The sequence below is a fragment of the Balaenoptera ricei genome, chromosome 5, assembly GCF_028023285.1.
Source record: "Balaenoptera ricei isolate mBalRic1 chromosome 5, mBalRic1.hap2, whole genome shotgun sequence".
Lineage (NCBI taxonomy): Eukaryota > Metazoa > Chordata > Mammalia > Artiodactyla > Balaenopteridae > Balaenoptera > Balaenoptera ricei.
In genome coordinates, this window is record NC_082643.1 from 6,646,973 (window position 1) to 6,664,077 (window position 17,105).

The following is a 17,105-nucleotide window of genomic DNA, read 5'->3' on the forward strand; positions in this document are numbered from 1 at the left end:
GACTTTTTATGAAAAGCTCACAATCAATATCATACTCAATGGTGAAAAACTGAAAGCCTTTTCTTTAAGAACAAAACAAGTATTTCTCCTCTTGCCACTTCTATTTAACATAGTACTGGAAGTCCTATCAAAAGCCATTAGGAAAAATATATATATAAATGACATCTAAGGAAGAAATAATATTATTGCTGTTTTAGATGACATGTTCATACCTTAAAGACTCCACACCCAGCAAAACTGTTAGAATTAATAAATTAATTTAGTAAAGTTGCAGGATACAAAGTAACATACAAGAATCAGTTGCTTTTCTATACACTAACAATGAACTATCAGAAAAAGAAATTAAGAAAAGTCCCATTTATAATAGCATCAAAAATAATAAAATACTTAGGAATAAACTTAAATAAGGAGCAGAAAGACTTATACCCTGAAAACTATAGAATATTGATGAAAGACATTAAAGAAGACACAAATAAATGAAAAGATATCCCATGTTCATGAATTAGAAGACAATATTGCTAAAATGCCATGCTATCCAATGTGTTCTACAGATTCAATGCAATTCCTATCAAAATCCCAATGGTATTTTTTATAGAAATTGAAAAAGCAATCCTAAAATTTATGTGGAACCACAAAGGACCCCAAATAGCCAAAACAGTCTTTGGAAAATAGAACAAAGCTGGAGACACCACACTTCTTGATTTTAAGATATATTACAAATCTAAGCAATTATAACAGTGTGATACTGGAATAAAAATAGACACATATAGACCTATGGAACAGAATGAAGGGCCCAGAAATAAAACTGTGCACATGCAGTCAACTGATCTTTGACAAGAGTGCCAAGAATACACAATGGAGAAACGATAGTGTCTTCAACAAATGGTGTTGGAAAAACTGGATATCTGCATGCAAAAGAATGAAATTGGACTTGTATACCATACACAGAAAGCAACTCAAAATGGAAGAAAGTCTTACATGTAAGACCTGAAGCTGTAACAGCCTTAGAAGAAAACACAGGAGAAAGCTTCATGACATTGGTCTTGGCAATGATTTCTTGTATATAACACCAAAAGCACAGGCAACAAAAGGAAAAATAGACAAGTGGGACAACATCAAACTAAAAAGCTTTTGCTCAGGAAAGAAAACGATCAAGAGAGTAAAGACTGGGAAGAAATATGGGCACACTGTATGAAATATGAAACTACTTCACAGAGGTTGCCAAATCTAATAAGTGAACATGTGGATGAGATCTGCTGCATCCTTGGCTGGGGATGATATTTGTTACATCTGGTCAATGTACTAGTCAGAGTAGGTTTGTATATATGTACGTATGGCACTGAGAGTTATATTTGGAGGAATAAAAGGCCAAAGTAGAGAAGGAAAAAAGCATAGGAGAGAAATCAAACCAGAGCAATTAAACTTTTGCTATTGCCAAGAGGTAATTGCCTAATACCAGTGAATTAAATTATAAAACTATGAAGAGTGAATTACATGCACTTATTAGGATGGGTAAAACCTGAAGGAGTGACACCAAATGCTGGCAGCCATGTAGAGAAAGAGTAACTCTCATTTATTGCCAGTGGGAATGAGAAATTGTACAGCCACTTTGGAAGACAGTGTGGCAAGTTCTCACAAAACTAAACATATGCTTATCATATGATCCAGCAATCACACTCCTTGATATTTACCCAAATGAGGTGAAAACTTATACCCACACAAAAACTTGCACGTAGATAATTATAGCAGCTTTATTCATAATTGCCAACACTTGGAAGCAGCCAAGATGTCCTTCAGCCAGCAAAATGGATAAACTTTGCTACAACCAGACAATGAAATATTATTTAGCACTAAAAAATGAGCTATCAGGTCATGAAAAGATAGGGAGGAGCCTTAAATGCACATCACTAAGTGAAAGAAGCCAATCTGAAAAGACTAAATACAGTCTGCTTCCAGCTATAAGAGATTCTGGAAAAGGTCAGACAGTAAAATGATCAGTGGTTGCCAGAGATGAGGTGGGGGAGACAGCACAGAGAACATTTAGGGCCATGAAACTATTCTGCATGATAGTGACAGTAGATATATGTCACAGTACATTTGCCAAAACCCATAGAATATAAAACACCAAGAGTGAACCCTAATGTAAACTATGAACTTTGGTTGATAATGAGGTGTCAGTGAAGGGTCATCAATCATAACAAATGTATGTTTCTGGCAGGGGATGTCGATGGTGGGGAGGTTGTGTCTGTGTGGGCCCAGGGGGTACAAGGGAAATCTCTGTACTCGCTACTCAGTTTTGCAGAGAATCTAAAATCTATTTATATAGGTATACATGAGTGTTACAGAATGTTGAGAATAAGATGTCAAATCATCAAATTTAAAGGAAAGAACAGCGTAATCAGAAAGAGGGAACATCTTCAGATACAGCGACATAGAGAAGAAAGAAAGGAGCAGGAATTTCCCCCCAAAGATGTTTCATAACTGATTGTTATCAATATTTACTTGCCCTTTGAGGCCAAGTGTGTCTTTGTCCTCAGCAGATTTTACGTTGCTGGATCACTGTTGCTCATTGCCTCATGTCCTTTCATGTGCTCCTGTAGTTTTCCAAGTATTCATCCTGCTTTTAGCTCGGCTTGTCTCATTTCTTTGTACTTGCATTGTCTCTATTCTCCAGCAGAAAAGAAATGGCAAGTGTAAACACTGAACCCTGAAGATTCGGGGCATGTGGCTCCCAGGAATAAATGCTTCATTATAAAACACCCGTTGACAAGCCTCCAGTCCAAAATCAGTTATAGCTTTAGGTCTCTTAACTCACAAAACAATATAGAAAACTGACATTCCCTTGAACGACAAAAGTGTAAACATTATTTATTCTGGCAGCTGCTGCTGTAGTCATCTCAAAGGAAAGATACATTTATTTAACAGGCTATTATTTTCAGAAAGCACTAAAATGCCAGCTGAACAGAGATCCTCATAGGATGCTATTCATTACAGATGTAGGGACTGACTTACTTCTCCTTTGCCTCATAAAATAAAGAAAATGAAGATTTGATATTCTACACTGCCTTTGAAAAGTTGCCAAATCCTGTTATAAGATATGTAGACGGGGTATGCTATGAACTTGGCTAGGGATTATATTTGTGGTCTTCCTGTCAATGCACTCCCTGTGCAGATGGTATTTGTAGAATATTCTGTGCCATGGCGCACCCTCTGTCCTTACTCACTGCCTCTCACTGCCTTGGGACAGCATGTGCAGAAGGTCAAGAGGCAAGTTGAAACAAGGTGATGGTCATTGGCACTGTTTGCTGTAGGACTTCTCTGATGCTTCAGAGGCCAGCAGAGTAACTAACCCTGTGCCAGCCAGCTAATTCTAGACTAAGGGAAGGATTAGCACAGCCGGTATAAATGTTTCTATTGAGAAGCTTTGGTCTAAAGGCCAGGGAGGAATAAGGTGTGGCTGAAGAAGTATATGAAATCAGAAGAGGAATTTTTCCAAAGGTGAAGGAAATCACAGCAACTTGGCATGATGATGGGATGATTCAGGAGGAGGAAAATTACACAGGAGAGGGTGGAAAGTACGTTGAAGCCACATCCTTGAGAAGATGAAAGACAGTGAGGTCTAGTGCATAAGCAGAGTGGTGACCCTTAGAGGAAAATTCATCTATAGAAACAAGAAAAAAGGCAGAAAATATAATGGCCAGGTCACGGCTGGCTACATATCTTGTGGCCCAAGTGAAAAATGAAAATTCAGGGCTCTGGCCAAGGACAGAGAAGTCCATCTCCTCTTACCAGAAGCTGACGGCTCCAGCCCATGGTGAGTAAGCATAGTAGTCAGGGCTCTCTAGAGAGACAGAACCAGTAGGGTGTTTACATGTATGCGTGCACATACATAGAACCATGAAGAGATTTATTTTAAGGGACAGGCTCACATGATTATGGAGTCTGGTAAATTCAAAATCTGTAGAGCAACCTAGCTGAGAGGCTGAAGACCCATAAAGAGCCAATGTTTCCGTTCAAGTCTGAGATGGTTAATTTAAAGTGTCAACTTGACTGGGCTAGGGGATGCTTAGATAGCTGGTGGAACATATTTCTGGGCCTGCCTGTGAGGTGTCTCTGGAAGAGATTAGCATTTGAATCAGTCAACTGAGTAAACAAGATCGCCTTCGCCAATGTAGGCCAGTAGTATCCCACCCGTTGAGGACTGAATAGAATAAAAAGGCAGAGGAAGGTGAATTCTCCCTCTCTTCTCGAGCTGGGACCCATATCATCTCCTGCCTGCAGACATTGGACATCGGAGCTGATTCTTGGGCCTTCAGCCCCCCGGGTCTTCAGAACTGTGCTTTGGACCACCGTCTTTCATGGGGCTCCAGCAACATGGGACTTCTCAGCCTCCATAATCATGTGAGCCGATTCCCATAATAAATCTCCTCATATATCTTCATATATCCTATTCGTTCTGTTCCTCTGGAAAACCTTGACTAATACAAAGTCCGAAGCCCTTCTGCTGGCAGAACTCCCTCTTGCTTGGAGGAAGTCAGTCTTTTGTTCTAGTCAGGACTTCAACTGACAGAAAGAGGCCCATCCACATTAAGAAAGGCAATCTACTTTACTCAAAGTCCACCCACTTAAATGTTAATCTCATCTAAAAACATCCTCACAGAAGCATCCAGAACGATGTTTGACTGCACCGTGGCCCAGCCAAGTTGACACGTAAATGAAACCATCATATGGGTGACTCCTAAGAGATCAGTCTCCCTGAGCCGTGCTCAGTCCTGGGATCAGGAATGGGATAGAGGGCTCCTGCTTGCTCACCTGCTGAAGGAGTCGCCAGACCAGCCATTGCCTCACTTTACCCCAAGATGTCACAGGTGTGAGCCCAGCCCTGACCCACAATGACCCAATGCCAGGTGTTCTGCCTGGGGTAGAGGCTGATGGTGGATTGCAGACTGCCAGCTCAACACAACTTGCAGCCCTAGTTTGAGGATGGCAGCAGTGGTGGCAGGAGGAGGATAGGAGAGCAGGAGGGGTAACAAAAGACTGGGGACAGGACTGAGAGATCAGAAACCATTTGGAGGAGGTAGAAAGGCCATGAGAGTCAGGACCCAGGTTCTGAGCCCCTGAAGTGTGCTCAATTATCCTTTTGAAGTTGAATTACAAAACACAAATTCAAAGATGAAAATTATTACGAACTATGTCTTAAGACAGGTACCACAGAGCACAGAAGCCCCAGAGAAGAACCCTTCTGAGTGTGGGTCCCTGTGTGACTGCACCAGCCTCACACCCATGAAGGATGTTCCCGCCCAGATGGAGACAGATGAGCAGATGTCTTAGTGGAGTTTGTGGAATTCTTCTGATTACTTTTATTTTCTCAATAAATTAAGGTTTCTGACTTAGAGGCAGAAGGGGGAAGAGATGATGGTGGTTTCAGGAGAGAGAAGAAGATATTTCAAAATCATTTAGGGAGAGTAGAAGAGAGAGAAAATAAACCAGGAAATGTGAATGGATTGCTGGGCAGCTCCAGGGTCCTACTTGAGTTTAAGTCATGAATTTAGAGAGAGACCAAGCAGTCCTGAGGTGTGATTCTCTCCAGCAACACTCAGATGTGTGGGTGCAGCAGGGAAGAGTTGGATTTAACTAGTGTTGGAATTTTTCCAAGAAGCATGATGAAGCAAAAAAGGGTAAGGAAGTTGAGCTTGTAGGTAAAGAAGCTGTTAGAGTGTTGGAACATAGAAATAAATAAATAGATAAAAATTAGCTAAATAGATAAATAAATGAATAAATTAGTAAATTATTGCTTAGTAAGTTTCAAACATTTTGTGCCTGATAGATTTCTTTCATTATCTCATTTAATTTTCAAAACGTTATGTGATATGATATTCACTTATTTTATCCAAAAAATATTTTTTTGAGCACTATTCTGTGCCAAACACTTTTCTGTAGCTATGGCTTGTTCACAGAGATGAAGTGTGCACCCACGGAGCAGGAAAATGAAAATAACCATAAATGCATGAACAGGATAATTTCAGGTAGTGGACAGTGCTTTGAAGGCAATAGAATTGGGTGAGAAAGTGGAGCTTGGCTGAGGTTGGAGAGGATATTCAATCAAGTAGTGACAGAAAGTCTTTCTGAGATGAGAACTGACTGAAGCAAGGATAAGAAGGTGCACACACCACACACACATAAAGCTAATATGAGCAGAGGATCTAGAAGTAAGTCTTTCTGTACAAGAGCAGCTGTAAAGCAGTTAAGCAAGTGCATTCACAACTGAGTCTCAGTACAGTCTGTGTAAATGGAGCCCCCTAGAGACGAGCAGGGCACAGCCTGCACACCAACACTAAAGGGAGAGCTCATCTGTTATAGAACCAAACTTACATCCACCTTCCCATATGCAGTATGGCCAATTTACTGACACCAGGTTGTGGTGAAGGAAAGTGCAGCATTTATTGCAGGTGCCAAGCAAGGAGTCTAGGTAGCTAGTGCTTAAAAGGTCCCAAATCCATGAAGGTTTTCAGGGAAAGGTTTTTAACACAGGGTAAGGAGGGGCGTTGTGGGGTGCGTGATCAGCTCGTGGACATTCTTCTGATTGGTTGGTGGTGAGGTAATCGGGAGTCAACATCATCAACCTTCTGGTTCCAATCAGTCTGGGGTCTACATGCTTGTGGGCAGCACGCAGTTAACTTCTTCCTCCTGGGGGTTTCAGTATCTGCAAAACAGCTCAAAGGACGTGGCTCAGAATATTATCTACAGCCCTTGAGGAGGAAGTAAGAGTCCTTGACTTTGCTTAAAGGCTCAACAATTATTATTTTGTTTTGCTCGACTGTTTTCCTTTCTTTCTGCATTTTCTCACATCTCTGATTAAATTTACTCTTTGGAACTCAGGGAAGGCCTAGGAGGCTAAAGTTTTTCTACAGACAAGAGGCAGGCAGAGGACATTGGAGGATGGCAGGGTCTGTCCCAGGAAGGCCCCATAGGGTCCTGCTCGGTTACACATCCTCGGTTGACTTCCTTCTTCCAATTGAGAACACATGATTGGTACACATGTCAAAATCACTACAAAATGTATATAATGACCATGAAATGCTGATTTCTAGTTCTCTAGGAATTTGAGAAAACCCTTAATCAAGTGAGATTATGATAATCGCTTCTGCTTCTATCTAGTACCTATTTTCCTTCTTTTGTTGCTGAGCCCCACTGATTCTTGTGTGTGCTTTCCACATTTCTTCTCTCACACCTGTCTCTGCTTGAATGCCATTTGCTTTTAGAGAAAGCTTATTTAAGTCTCTGTAGAAAATGACTGGTTTATAATCCTCCAACGACACAAAGTTCATTTAAAGCACAGTCATTACCTATTGTATTGTTGGTGAGGCTTCCATTTTCTCCACTATGGTCTGCAAATACCTCTTGCCAGTCTTACAGGTGAGCTCTCTGCAAGCAACTCTGACTGGCTGGTTTTCTCTCATCTAGTGCTTTCTGTTCTTTGGCCAGATGCCCCAGTGTTCTCTGTTCGTTCTGTGCTGCTGCCATGAGAAGACATTTTATCCTCCCTTCCATTATGTCAAAGTTTGGCATAAGAGTAATTTTCTGATTGGGTTTGAATTGAAAAGGAATCTCTACTGGGAAAAACATAATAGTTACAATGTAATACAGTTTATATCCTAAGTTATATCTTCTCATGGATTTTTCTGGCTAACCATTGAATGGCCATTTTATCACAAAATGTAAAGCAGAATGAACTAAGAATCAAAAGGTCTGGACTCCAGTTCTATTGCTGACACTTATTAGCAAGCTACTAAACACTGTTGATTCTTATATCTTCTCTCTAAATAGGTATGGGTCCAGCTTAGAGTGTTACTCTGAACTCCAAAGAGAATGTAGGTGAAAATGATTTGTACATGAGAAAAATGCTTTATAGCCCTAAAGCATTATTGTGTGGATAATTTTTCTGTTTGCTTCCCTATACTACTTTTCTTTTAAGATTATAATTAAGATAGGTCATGAAAGGACACAAGTGCAATGATATCTCTACATGAAGATAACATTATGGGTTGTTTAAATATAACAGTGTCAGATTCCAGGAAAAAGATTTTGTCCTGGGAAACTTACTGTCTAGGAGACAGGGTTAAAGATATTCACAGTAATTGTGAACATGAATCATGAGAAATTGAACTGCCTTAATGTACTAATGGCTTAAAAGCCTATTAAGTGACCAACACACACACTTGCACATGGGAAGAACATTATGGCCTTATAAAGTACTGAGGCCACATCCTTGAAAAACACAAAACTAGAAGAGGTCCTACTGTCCTTTTTTCCCCTGTTTATTGGAGGTTCTCTGAACAAATTAATTCTAAAATTGAAAACTAAAATGAAAAATGGATATGAAGGAAGAGATTTAAAGGGTCATGGATATGACAAGAGTTCAAGAAAAATAAAGAAGAAAAGTTGATTTTAGAAGTGAAATGACCCCTTTAAGTAAAATGAAACTCAGAACTTCCAACAGCTGGCATTGATTGGAGAATCAGCAGATTCTGAACCAAGGGGCACCAATTATGTCCTCTTGATTTTTGCCTTCTCTCTTTGGTTCTCTTTGACTCCACTGCCATGAATATGCTGGTTCCCAGAGCTTCCACTTAGCATACAAACACCCTTGCCATGATTCTCAGCCTAAATCTAAATCTGTGGAGTTTTTGTTTAAACTGACATCTGAGTTAAATTTGGAGTCTCAGAAGTAGCTACTCCCACCATGTTTCACATTCTTGACATCACTTGTTACAACCCAAGTACAGACTCCTAATATCTTCCCCAACTCATCTATTATTTCTACTCTGCCTGACAAATCATTTGTTTACATCCTGAGGCTCTTCATGGAATACTTCTTTTGCTGTCTAGAAAATTTTCCTTTCCAAGAATACCACTTGCCCTGTAATCATCTCAAGTGGGGGCTGTTCCTCCTTTTAGAGTCAATATACCAAATATACCCAAATACCAAAGAATGAATTTTTAGCCTGAGTGATATTAGAAGCCAGAGGGTTTTGGACAGAGAGGTGATATGACCTGTTGAATATTTGGGAAACACTCTGGATGTTGTAAGGGGGCAAGAGTGAAAGCACATGGAAGTTATTCCAATAATCTAATTGGTTGATAATGCTGTCTTGGACTAGAATGTTAATGATAGAGGCGATGAAAAGTGGTGAAACACTGAATATTTTTCAAAGTAAAGCTGTCAGTATTTGGTGTGGAATTGGATGAAGATGTGAGAGGAGTCAAGTATGTCTCCAAGTTTGTGTGTGCATGTGTGTGTGCACAGGTCTGTGTGAGTTCACGTTTAGCTGGGTGAAAGAGAGTGTCATTTATTGAGATGGGGAGGACTGGGGTGGAGGGGGATTGTTTGGTAGGAGTGTTGGATAGAAATTCAAAGGTGTCACTTTGGATATTTAACTTTGAAATGCCAACTAGACATTCATATAAAAATGTCAAAAAGGCAGCTAAATTTTCAAGTCTGAAATTAAAGGGAGGGTTAGAGCTAAACACATAAATTCAGGACTTTTCTACTTATAGATGGTGTAAAGCCATGAGATTAGAGATTATCCAGATAGTGAATAAATACATCTAAGGGGGATTAGCAATGTAAGAACTGTACATACACTTGGAGAGGGGATGTGATACAATGACGAAGGAGACTGAGAAGGAGCTGTTGGTGAAGTAGGAAAACCAAGAGAGAATGGCATTTTGGGGACAAGAGAAAAACTTTCAAGCCGGAGGAAATAAGTAATGTTGACAGAGCTGTATGAAGATGGAATGATAGATATTTCAGGAAATATCTTCTTGGATTTGAGGAGTGTTCTGTGCAAACAGCTCATTTCTTGCATTTAATTGAGAATCTTTATAGAATCCTGTCATTGAAGAAAGTCATGTTTTCCCAGCTACCAAAGACCCCATGTTAGATGAGAATCTAAGTATAAACAATAGTCAGCAACAATAGCAAAAATGATAACATATCTGGCAATAAAATAAGAAGAGGACAGGATCTGAATGAAAACAATGTAAAAGCTTTACTGAGAGATTTTATTTTGGGCAGAATAAGGGCCCTCCCCCCCAAATTGTCTCTGTCCTATTCCTGAAACCCATGAAAAAACGATCTTGCATGGCAAGAGGGACTTTACAGATTTGATTATGCCAAGGATCTTGAGAAGGGGAGATTGTTCTGGATTATCCAGGCGGGCCCAGTGCAATCATAGAACCCTTAAGAGAGGGAGCCAGAGGAGTCAGAGTCAGAGAAGGAGGTATTATGACGGGAGCAGAGGTCAGAGAGAAATGGGGCACTTTGCAAGGAATGCAGGCAGCCTCTAGAAGCTGGACAAAGGTCAGGACATGGTTTTCCCTCTAGTCTTGCAGAAGGAACACAGCCTTGCCAGTCCATTTTAGACTTACGACCTCAAGAACTGTAAAATAAATTTGTATTGCTTTAATCCACCATGTCTTTGGTAATGTGTTGCAACAACTATAGAAAAACAATACAGATTTTAAAAGATTTGAACCAATGGGAAGAAACCACTTATCATACATACATACATAGAGATAAATCTGTATAGCCTGGAAAGTTTCTTGAAGGACTCTTAATTGGGAAAGTAAGACATGGAATAAGCTTAGGGAAGAACATTTTACTACATCTTGTATCCTACTGTGCTATTGGAATCTCTTTTTGAAAAATTAACTATACACATGTATTACTTTCTATATTTTTTTTTGGAAAATACACAGATCAGATGAAATTAAGCGAATTCGTTTTCAGTCACTGCAGAAGGCAATTTCTCTCACCATGGTCAGATTGCCTCTGTCACTGGGACGGGCAAGAAGGCTTGAGCAAGAAATATGTGAACAGTTGGTTGGTACTGATTCTCCTAAAGATAAGCAGTCATGCCTTACACCTTGGCAGAGAAATCTACAGAACACAGAATCACAGAGGAAATAAAAGAACTAAGGTTTTCAAGCTTTTGCCAGATATTCTGCATCCCAAATAATGAGGAATCATCAAATAATAATGTTCCTTTACACTTAGAAAAATGGTAATGGCTTTGAAGCAAATTTCATATGCCTACCTCTTAGTGTTTACTTTATCCTAGAAAAAAAAATTGAAATTGGGGGAAAAAGAGAAAATGGTATAAAGGTTTATGAATAATAGCTCAGCGGCTATGATAGAATTGGCATTTTGGTAGAGACCTGCCGTTATTCAGTGTATTGTATTTGCCTGAACGATAAGTGAGTGATGTGGGAAAGGGCATAAATGTGGTTGCTTAGCAAGCAACATGCTTTGCTTAATGCATATCACTATGATGTAAATCTTTTTTGTAAATCTTCAACATATCTATTTTATTAAAAATGACACCACTGACCATGATCAAAGCAATAACTGTGTGTACAACTAAAAATAAGAAGGTTCAATCAACAAAGCTTTCCTATTTGGAGACAATAAAATCATTTACAGAACTAATATTTGCTTATTCTGATAGACAGCTGTTTCTTGCTTTTCTCAACCATAAACTGTTCTGATTGCTGCACATTCACTATTAGGCTAAATATTGCCGTCCTTTCTCAGAAGGCTACACATATATGACATATATCCACTGGAAAAAACACACAACTGAAGAGTTGTGAGTTGAGTTTTATTCAGTGTCTTACTGAGGACTATAGCGCAGGAGACAGCCTCTCAGGCAGCTCTGAGGAACTGCTCCCAAGAGGCAGGGAAAGTGGCCACTATATATATATATATATATATATATATATATATATATATATATATGATTTTAGCCAGGGAATACGTGCAGTCAAACACATCTCAATAAAAGTTACTGCTAGTCACAAGGAACAGGTATTTCTGTTAATGATGTTAGTGCTTTTCTGGGTATGGGAAGGTGCAAGAATCTGGGTTCATTCATTTTTTTTTCCCCGAGGTATCTTTAACTTTCTAAGAGGCTGGTTTTCTTCCAAAGCACAGAGTGCCTTATCCAGGTTTCCATCCTGGGTTTTTTTCAGGGCGCACTGTTGGTAAGTGCCTGCAATGCTAATGACTTTATCCTCGTAGAACTGGGTGGTGAGCAACATTCTTTGTTTTACAATTTACCCCCTTGGTCACAAATCTGACAGAGGTTTGGGAGGCATTTCATGACCATTTTGTCCCATGGTGCTAGCAAGGCTCATTCCTACATCAGGGGAGGACTTCATCGATTGGCCACTCAATGTGCTATTACTAGACATGGTCATGTTAATGGTAGCGTAAAAATCTCTGGACCACCTGTCTTACTAGTTAGTTGTGGTCCAGGAAAAGATTCTCCCTTGTTGCTTCTTCCCATATCTAGAATTAAACTATTACAACCATTTTAATCTTATACAGAACTAGATATTTCATCAACTGCTTCAAGTTGCTTAGTCATTATTTTTGTCAGAGGCTCAGTTACATATTGGGCAATGCAAGGAACAACAATCTTGCAGAATAAGGAGAATACAAGTAATACAGTTAGTAGCATTAATAAAGTCATAAGTAAGAATTTAAGCCAAGACTTCCATTAGGTGCAACCCAGTATAGTATATCCCTGGTCATTTGACCCAGTCTGTTCCATGTTAATCGCTATCTTTAAGTATAATGATATATTTCCCTTGTTCATAAGGCATCCAGTCTAATTTCCTAGTGTTATTAGACTGATTATCCTTGGTATGATTTAATTGTACCCAACATAAGGGGGCATTTAAACTTAAATAACCATAACCTGGTATTACCCATATAAATCAATCCCATAACTGAAGGATAGTCCCTCCTAATAATCAGGAGGTTATGGTTTTTGACTGAAATTTAGATCGTTGCTCTGATTGAGCTTGAGTACTTTTAAAGAAATTTTATATTAATGGCCAAAGTCAAAGCAAATATTATTGATTGACCAAGTGAGGGACTCCCATCTAGTAATACTAATAGTGACCCCCAAAGGATTGTAACTTCTTTCCTCAAGAATAAATTTCCTAAGGGCAATCCAATCCGCACCTTGGAGTGGATAAATCCACCAAAGTAAACCAAAGTACTGCACATAGGTAATCATCCATAATCCCAAAAATTGGATTGATTTTTAAACTCTGCATAGGATTGTGCCCATTATAGAAAAGCATTTAACATGAAAGAGTCCAAGAAATCAAGAAAACACTATAAATAATCATAAGGGGCAGGTCCAGCATCTTAGGATAGCTGTCGACTTCTGATGTCAGATTCTTCCCACCCTGGTGTTAGTGTTATTTCTTCTCTGTTTGAATGTTGTTTTAAGGTGAACTTGAAGTCAGCAGTCCTCTCTATAAACCAGTCCAGTTCAGGGCCCCTTTTTGAGTGGGAAATATAAATCCAAGAATCAATTCCCTTCAGTTTTGCTGCCCATGAGCTAGTTAACAGTACCTGATAAGGGTCCTTCTATCTAGGTTGGAGAGAGTCCTTTAAATGATTTCTTTTCCAGTATGCATAATCTCCTGGTTTCATGTCATGGGGCATCTGATCTTCATTCAAAAATAGATTACTGTGATAAGCTTCAGAACAAGCTTAGAATGTCCTTTTAATAATTCAATTAAACCTTACAATAATTCAACATAGTAACATGGAACCATCTAAGAAGTGAGTCTCAGGCAGTAAATACAAAACCTCAAAGACCATTAGCAACACTAGAATTTAATATCCACTGGAACATATTTTTTTTTCTCTAAAATTACCCTCATTTCTACCAACTATAGCCAAATTGAGACTAATTTGCTTGCAAAATAAGTCTGGTTTCAATCAACTTGGCCTGATTATTTACATAGTGTAAATATGATCACATAGGCCCTTTCAAATTGTTTTGCTGTAACTTTTCATAAGGAATCTCAGGTTGAACTTTTAAAAGACCTCTTAAGGCCCAAAAAAGTCACACCAAGTACTTGCCATCAGATTCACCTGTAATACCTATAAATTTGGGTAAATTCTTCTCTTCTTGAGGTCCAAAATATCTTGAGGTTCCTGTACCTGCCAGGAAGTGGCCTTCTTTATTCACCTGATAATGTTACTGGGAACCCTGTAACAAGGTACCAGGATGTTTTTCCAACGAGCATTCTGGGTCCATAAAGTCCACCTTAGTTCTTTAAAGCTGTCTGCTCATATCTGAGTCTATGCATATTCTCAATATTGATATTCCAGTCAAAGCCATGGTAATGTAACCAATGTTTCCAATTATGTTTTGTATAAGGAGAACAGATTCTTTTGAATTTATGCAAATATATATATTGCCATGAAAATAAGAATACTCATGAAGAGTTTCCAAATTCTGGAGGGATCAGGTAGAGAGAAAAGGTAAATGTTTCAATTCTGCTTACAAAGGCATAATTTACCAAAATGCTGTAAGTCATTGATAGCTTAAGGGGAAATGTTTCCCTAAGTCTGGAAAACAAAGATTAAAAACCAGTAGTGTTTTAGACAAAAAGTCATAAAAAATGTCATTCACCCCTATGTAACTAATTCTTGTTGATCTTGATCTTCTGTTAACAGTTTTACAAAGCTATCAGATTTTCAATTAGAATTTTGCAATTTTTTTACCCAGCTCAGTGGTATGATCTGTAAGTTATCAGAAATCTGTACTTGTCATAAAGTCCTTTCTATGAAACTTCTTGAAGATGAAGCACATTTTATAAAAGTATCAGTAAAATAATAACTGTCTATAAATGACAAATAACTAGAAAGGTACAGCTAAAGGCCTAGTTACAATGCAATTGTCAAAGAAATTTGGTTATTTAGTGACATAAAATATTTTAAAATAACTAGAATTATGACTGATAACATACCAGGACATATTCAAATTTTAGAAATTTCATATAATTTTCAAAACATTTATATTAATAACATTTACACATACAATATAACCTAATAAGGTTTATCACCACTCATTTAACAGTGCTTCACATGTAATTTAACATACCAAATAAGCCTAATTAGTCTAGTATGTCTCTTCGAGATATTTCAGGCCCTCTGAAACATCTCAAAGTTCCCCAGAGGTCAATAGAACTTTATTTAGAATTTGATTTGAAGAAGTTCATCAAAGATATCAAAAGGGTTTAAAACACTTGGTCAAAGGATCCATAGGTCACTGTGAAGCAATACTATTCACTTAACCAAGTCACAATAAAATATTTCAAAGGAAAATGCAGAAAGTTACAACAGATTACTTAAAAGGTAAAGACACTTTACAATCTGTTATCAAAAGCAGATCAAAATTCCAAGAAAACTTTGCCCACTTAACAGAGAGAGAAAAGCAAATTCCATTTTTGCACCAGCTTACTTTTAATATTAAAATTCATTCACTCAATTAAATTCATTCCAATCTTTGCCCATCCTGAGTGTGGCGCTCCAAGGACAAAGGACGACCCTGCCTGAAAAAGTTTCAGCGTTACACCCCCTACCGGACTCTTATTTGCCCTCCCTGCCATGTTGCTATAGTTACCAAATTCCTGAGCCCACCTGGGCGACGCCTACCTGGGGATGGGACCTGTCCCAAATAAGGAAAGGCATCTGCTCTGTCCCACTCCCACCCTATAGAAGGAAGGTATATGTGCCTTGACCAATCAGTAAACGAAATTTTCACCTCGGACCATTCCTTTGTTTTCTGGCTATAAAAACTGATCAATAGCACATGTTCGGGCTCGACTCTCCCAGACTATTAGGAAGTCAGCCCGCAGTTCTGGCAGGCACCCTTCCCTCTAATAAATTCTATCTTCTTTACATTCTGCCTTAGGTCTGGAAATTCTTTTCCAACTGGCGTTCGGACCACTGATCACATAAAAAACTCTTTCCTCAGGGTTTCATTTCCACAAATATTCTATAACTTCCTTTTTTATCTTCAGATTTTGTTCTATGCTTTCTCTCTCTCTCTTTTAAGCTCTCTTTAGGATAAATTTATTTTCTTTTCCCTTAACAAAATGCATTTCCATTCCTTACACCTTCTTTTTTCTTGCATAAAGGATATTTTCCTTATTAATTTTAGTAGTTTTAATTTTAATTACATATATTACTTAGAATTCTCAACTCTCAAAAAATCTTAATTTCTAGTGAAAACTAAGAAGTAAGCAGTTACAAACTGTCTTTTACTTTAGCATTCTGTAGCTTGGCAAACTTATAAATATTATTTATAATTCCTAAAAATGTGTACTTTCTTATAGAAAATGTCTCATTGTGGCACCAAACATATATATTAATAGTCTTAAATATCTTTAACTTCTCTGTACAAGAAAATCTATGTTCAGTAATTAATGTTTTGGTATATTATTTTATTTGGGAATGATCTAGAAAATCAATAAACTTCCATCATTTAACTTAATTTAGAAAAACTCTAAAGTTTCAAGTTAAAAAAATATGGAGAAACTATTTTTAAGTAGACATACCATAAAACGTAATTATCCTAGAGTTCACCTAAAAACTCTTATTTCATTTACATTTAATTTACTTATGAAAATTTTATCATATCAAGCTACTATTTTTTCTGACAAATTTTGTAACAGAGATAACATGAACTTATTTGACTTTTAGTAAACCTAGGTACAATGAAAGTATTATACTTAATGTTGATGACCCTAAAAACATGTCTGTACTAATTAAACCAAACTTTATCTTTAACACTGAATATTAATTTAATACTATTTCCCAGATCATGTGAACCTGAAATCATTAGGGTTATTTTCTTTTATATTTTCTGAGAATTTATATAAATGCTTAATTTCCTTTAAGCCAATTAAATATATTTATTTATTGTAAATAATTTACAAATTAATTTTGGCAATATCATCTGAAGGTAGCAACATAGATTTACAATGTTCATACATAGACACACATATATCCAGATAGACTCAGACAGAGATCTCATAGTTTCAGTTTAAAACTTAGTCATCAATCAGGTATTACAATATAAAACTCACTGGTTTATAAATACCAGTTGGAATAAGTTAAGTTTATGCTGGAGCTTTAAAATGCCTTTCTCTTTTTTTTTTTTTTTTCTTTTTTTTAGTCTCAGGAATTGGTCTAGATAAGAGTTCTCTGACCTGGTAGAACATTTACA